This window comes from Suricata suricatta, chromosome 12, assembly GCF_006229205.1.
Source record: "Suricata suricatta isolate VVHF042 chromosome 12, meerkat_22Aug2017_6uvM2_HiC, whole genome shotgun sequence".
Taxonomy (NCBI): domain Eukaryota; kingdom Metazoa; phylum Chordata; class Mammalia; order Carnivora; family Herpestidae; genus Suricata; species Suricata suricatta.
This window is the reverse complement of record NC_043711.1, coordinates 14,802,155-14,808,403: the sequence shown is the minus strand read 5'-3', so window position 1 is coordinate 14,808,403 and position 6,249 is coordinate 14,802,155. Positions and strand designations below refer to the sequence as shown.

The 6,249-nt window shown below is 52.5% G+C and overlaps 1 long non-coding RNA gene across 1 annotated transcript; it reads left to right on the top strand.

The window, feature by feature from the left end:
* The first annotated feature begins 454 nt into the window (after positions 1-454).
* Positions 455-1,887, top strand: LOC115275518. Its single transcript, XR_003901598.1, has 3 exons — positions 455-737; positions 1,113-1,252; positions 1,774-1,887. It is a non-coding gene; the product is annotated as an uncharacterized LOC115275518 (long non-coding RNA).
* Positions 1,888-6,249: the final 4,362 nt, after the last annotated feature.

The following is a 6,249-nucleotide window of genomic DNA, read 5'->3' as shown; positions in this document are numbered from 1 at the left end:
TCTCCATCCTGCCTCCCACTTCCAAGCCACGATTTTAAAACGGACCAGGTGAGGACAACTGGTGCAAAATCTGCCCAGGACTCACAGGCTCAGTGGGTGAGAAAGAGCCTTGAGACTTGAAGGAGGAGACCCCGTAGGTGATGCAGAAGAGAGGGGCGGGGCCTGAGGCCAAGGCGGAGTGAGGGCCTGATGGAGGTGGTGGGGGTGTGTCGTCGACGGGGACTTTGCGGGGGCGTGGCCGCGTGGGGGCGTGGCCAACGCGGCAGGGACTTGCTGGGGCATGGTGGGCGTGGCAGGGCAGGGGGGGGGAGTGACAGATCCAGCGGGGAGTGACGTCAGTAGGGACTTGCTGGGGCGGTGTGGTGGCAGGGTGGGGGCGAGGCGGAGCTAGGCAAGGATGGGCGGGGCCAGTGACCGTTGGCTGGATCTCACCTGGCGGTTGGCGCCGTTAGTCTCGTTAGTCTCGCAGAGTTGAGTCAGTGCTCTTCCTCTGCGTTGCACACACAGGGGATAGCCACTCTCTGGTTAGGGTGGGACAGACAGCCCGGAGGAGGCTATGGGTCTCGCCTCACCCAGTCTCCCGTTAGAGGGCACTGATCAGGGCGCAGAAGCCTGTTGAAGCCAGATTTGAGGCCACAGTGGCGCGCCCATGAGGAAACTCCTAGGACTCACAGGCGAGAACATAGGCGGGTGGAAAACGAGCAGTTTCATCCATGAAACTACCAAGAGCTTACCAAGTGAGTTTCTGGTGAACATTTTCACCGCTAAAGGCCGAAGAGGTTTGCTCTAGCAGACACCCCTCACGCCTTGGGCCCACGTTTTCGCGGGGAGCATGCATCTTCCCACCTGGGGCCCTACAGCCCTCCCGCAGTGAAAGCACGCAGCTCTAGAGGGTGCGTGTGTGAAGTTGCCGAGGCTCGGAGGCCCGACTCTGTGGGCCCTGGGGGGACGTGCGGAACCCCTTCCAGGCACCCTTCTATTCCTGGTCTGGGCTCTCCCAGGACCATTTGTTTTCCTAACTGGAGTGCTCTGTAGCCATCTTACTCCTTATTTGGGCTTTCTTAAGTCTCTGGAAGCCACCTTCATTATTATTCTGTTGTTTCTCCTGATAGGCCTGTGCATTTCTAAGTTGGGGCTTCTCGGAGAATCCAACGAGGAGTCTTGGGGGAAGCATGCCAGCTGCCGGGAGGCTGGGACCTGGCACCTCTCTCGGTCTTGCCAGAAGTAGCTTTCTTCTGACACACCCAGGAAGGTAAGGGGTTCACCTCTCCATCGGGACTCCTGCTTCCCCAGATCTCTCCCCTTGGCCGAGGGAGACTTCAAGGGCAGAGGATTCCCAGTGGGGATGAACTCTCCCCTCTTCTCTTTCCTACGGTTCTATTTACACCTCTGTTTCCCCCTGATGTTCTTGGCTCCTCCCTCTCCCTGAGATGATCGGATGACCTTCATGGTCTCCCAGCTCACCTCCTCATGTTCTCTGGACCTCCCGTCTTTCCCTCAACCCACCAGTTCCTCCTAGCTGCGAACAAGCACCTTCTGTGTGCTGGCCATCGGGCACAGCTTGCTGCCTTCCTTGATTTGCTTAAAACCCCACTCTACAGACCCGTGAAGGACACATAGATCTCCACGTTTGTCTGAACTGTTCAAGGCCACGGAGCAGCTCGTTAGAGTCAGAACCATAGTCAGGAGATCCATCTACACCTCAGCTGTATGGATGAAACCTTTTTTCTGGTCATTGTCTTGCCTACAGTTTCTTCTCTTTTTCTCTCGTAGAATGGTGGCGGCGCCTTGGAGACGAGCCAGGAGCCAAAGTCATAGAACAGGCCAGGGTCTGGCCACCTGTGGACCACCTGTCTCTGCCCATGACCAAAGACCATGAGGAACAAAGTTGGATTTACTGATTAGTTGCGACGAGGGGGACTGTGTGCGGGTATAGACGAGCAGTCCTGGGGCATTTCAGTACAAAGGGACTTAAAATAGCACCTGGGTTAAAAGCCGTGGGGGCAGTTTCGAGGAAGCAGGGGTTCGTTCTGGATTAGAATCTTTCAGGAAGCAGGATCCATTCTATGCCTGGGCATCTCAATTTTCATAGAGAAGCTGGGACAAAGGCAGTAGAGCTAAAACTGTAGTTGGTAACGAGGCGGCCACCAGCTGGGTTTGCTGGGGGAGGGGCGGGTGGGCGAACAGTGCGCTGGTCTCTGTGGTTTGCACAGTGGTCTTGATTCTGTCTCTGTTCAGACACGAGCGTGGAATAGTCCTGTTTTGTCAGCCTTGTGTGGTGCTGGCGATCAGAGAGACCGGCTCTGTTCAGCGGGAGGACATCGCGGTTGCCAGGGACCACTTTCCTCTTTCTCACTGCTAAGACAAAGCCTTGACCTTCAAGTGCCAGCCTTCTGTCCATCCTAGTCCCATATCTTCAGGGTGGGATAGGATTATCACACTGGAAGAGGAAGAGGGATGGACAAGAATAAAGAGCGGATATGCCTGGGGGTGGGCGTGAAGTGGCAGCTTAGCTTAGGACACTAATGTCTTTGTCACCTGCAAGAATCCGAGATTCCCTTCCTCTATTGAAAGAAGCTCTGATAAAGAGATGGGGGGACAATAAATGGCCAGTCTTAGTACAGATCATCCTCACTTAGAAACACAATCCAACTTGAAGGTAACCTAGGTGGCGTGGTCATACATCCCAATTTCCTGGTATGTCACTGGTCTCAGGGTTCTAACAACTCTATTCTCTTGGATATGGTTTTGCTATATATTTTATAGAATTCAGATTTTTTCGTGAAGGGAATCCATTACTTGTCTGAGGAGCAGACAGCAAAACAGGATTAGAACAAAGTGCAAGAGATGTATTAGGGGAAACACCTGTGAGGGATCAAGGGTTTGAGGGAACAGGAGCCAGTAGGGGGAGCCCTCTGCAGCCCTGGCTGGGCCCCGGGGCAAGGCGACCCCTAGAGAGGGACTGGGTAGTGGGAACCATGGGCCGCAGTGCACTTCTGGGAAACTCTTGATCACACGCCTGGGGACTCCCCAAGCTTAGCTGCCTCATCTGAGGACTCTTCTCCTGTTGGGGGGAACAGTGTGGCCCGGAGGCCCCTGCTCTGCTCAGTCATTGCCCAGAGGCAGCCAGGGAAAGACTGGCCCCCTGTCCCTGGAGGGCAGCAGCCGAGGCTGGGCTCCCTTGTAGACATCTGGGTCACCCCCTCCCCCGCACCCAGGGCCATATGCTTCTTCAGTGAACGGTTCACTTGTTCTGAACCATTGAACCAGTTTAAGTGGCCCTAGAAGCAGGCATCAGGATGGGATTAGACATGCAAGAGATTTATTGAGGGGAATGGCTGTTCAGACAAAAGGAGGGAAGAGAAAGAGAAAAACAACCCGACACAAATGTGATACAACTTGTGTACTGCTGGTGAAGAAATAAATTCACAGAAGAGAATTGTTGTTGTTGTGGGGGTTTTTTGTTTGTTGTTAATTTTTAAGTTTTTATTTTTGACTAAGAATGCACATGCACGAGCATGAGCTTGGGAGGGACAGAGAGAGGGAGACACAGAATCCAAAGGAGGCTCCACGCTCCGAGCTGTCAGCACAGAGCCCAACATGAGGCTCGAACTCACAAACTGCGAGATCATGACCTGAGCAGAAGTCAAAACACTCTACCAACTGAGCTACCCAGGCGCCCCATTGTATTTTTTTTAAGCCTCTGTTAAGTCATGTGTGCTGAACTTTGACTTGGGAAACATGGTTTCTTTATAAGCCATGGAATCTGATACCTCAAACAAATAAGGTCTGCCTCAACTATTTTTTGCATGGCTCTTTTCTGTGAGGGCTTCTCAGATGCCCCCTCACAGCTCCCACTTCCCAGCGGGGTGGGGGGGACGATTTTCCCTCCCCGCAGGGGACATTTGGCAATGTCTGCAGACATTTGGGCTGTCGTAGCCGGAGCCGCTAGTGGGTAGATGGGAGGCTGCTTAAACATCCTGCGGCGCACACAGAAGAGCCCGTAGCAAAGGGTCATCTGGCCCCAAATGTCAGCAGTGCCGAAGGTGAGCTGCTTTTCTACTTAAATAGCAACTTTTCGTTTAATAAGTGCCCCAGACCCCCCAATAGATTTCCAAAGACGTAACTAAAACGCACAACAAAATGCCTTATGTAAGTTACGGAAACTCATGTCAGAGCATAAAACGCTTGAAAACCTGATCCCCCCCCCCCCAGCTCTGTGCTTCAGGTGCTGTGACCTCTGAGGGTCCACGCCCACCTGACACTCTGTCAGCTGTATTTAGAATGTGATTTGAAACTTTTCCAGCCCGTCTTCCTTAAAATCTACTGAGTTTGGAGGACTCTCAACAGAAAGGGCTCTCCTAAACACTGGCTGAAAAACTCTGACTTTGTTTTTTCTCCTTCCTGTTGACCCTGAGCCTTTTCTGTTTTATGTCCCAGCCAATGTGACGAGCAGCATCAAGGGAATTCCGGGACACACGGATAAAATGGAAACCTGGATTCCCAGATCTGTTCACCTCATCCTTACTGGGGTGTTAGCTCTGAGCAGAGATGCAGGTGACTTGGTCCTCGGCTGCAGGGCGTGGTCATAAAAATATCGGCACGCATTCAATGTGCTCCCTCCCCCGTCCAGGCTTCACCCACCTCTCCCCTGTCCTGTGCCCTCGGAATCTGACCAGACCACATTGTCTAGCGGACCCAGTACTGCGCGCTCCCTTTCAGCGAGTGCACCCAGCGGGCAGGAAGCACGTGGCCAAGGTGGGAGGGTGGGCACAGGCAGGTGTCAGGCTATTTCTTCCAGTCCCCCCACCCCTGTGCTCTGGGCTGCATTTCCTGTCTGTGGTTGTGTCCCCCTGCGCAGACCTCTCTCCCCATGTGCTCCCTCCACGGCTCCCGAAGCACTCTCTGGCCCCTGACCCCAACCCAGACCCCGATTGTGACCCTGGCCTTGACCCCCGACCCAGGCTGCTGATCCTTCTGCCCCTCAGGGTGCTTCCCGCTGTGTCTAGCCTCCGAATGCCCCACTGCCCCTCGCTTATGATATGGGAATGCCCATATCTCTGTAAATACAGGAGTCCCCATGTCACACGGTGGTCCTGGGGCTATAAAAATGCCCAAGCAAGCTGCAATTGTGCAAAACAAACTTCACGATCACCAGGGTAAATTACGATCGACCTTTCAAAAGGTTTGTGTTGCTATTGGTAAGAGAAAAGGCACAAATATTAAATACGCTAGTTGGAATCGTCGCAGGCATTGAGAAAGTATTTCTTTGGAAAAGTCTTGCCGGGAGGAGTTTGAGCAGAGCCTTGCCTGTCTCTCCCCACCAGCTAATCTTGTTACGGACTGGGCATCTTTTCTGTGCCTCAGCCAATTGTCACACTGCTTTCTAAGTTTGAATCAGCTTCCAGCATTTTATCTTGCTTACAATTTTTTTTAATTAAGTTTATTTTGAGAGAGAGAGAGTAGGGGAGGGGCAAAGAGAGGGAAAGGCAAAATCCTAAGTGGACTCTGCGCTGTCAGCATGGAGCCCGAATCAGGGCTTGAACTCATGAAACCGTGACATCAAGAGTCGAACGCTTAGCTGACTGAGTCACCCAGGGCCCTTATCTTTCTATTTAAAAAAATTTTTTAACGTTTATTCATTTTTAAGAGAGCGCAAGCAGGGAAGGGGCAGAGAGAGAGAGGGAGACACAGAATCCAAAGCAGGCTCCAGGCTCTGAGCTGTCACCACAGAGCCCGACCTGGAGATTGAACTCACGAACGGTGATATCATGACCTGAGCTGAAGTTGGATGCCCAATGGACTGAGTCACCCAGGCGCCCCATCTTTCTTACTATTTAAGTCACAAAAGGAATTCCAAGAGTCCCTCTAATGTGGGATTTTGCCGGCATTACCTCTTTGGGGACAGTCTTCATGTTCTTCACATTCTCATTTATGTCTTACAAGCTCACCTTCCAGAAGTTCCTCCAGCCCCATACACAGAGTGTCCAAAGGCAGCGGGGTCCTCCCTCATCTGTTGGTTCTCTAACCCCCGTCAATATTCACATTTCTCTGCCACCATTATTAGACTTCATTGCTTTGCTGCATTTTCATCTTCAATGGCAGTTTCCTGTTTCAGTTCTCCATCTTTGTAAAATGTCCCGACTTCACCCAGTGGGAGACAAGGATGCAACACGACTGCATACTGTGCTGTCATGAAAGAGGTGACACAATTGGTCACCGATCACACGGTGTATCCGCTGTCCACCT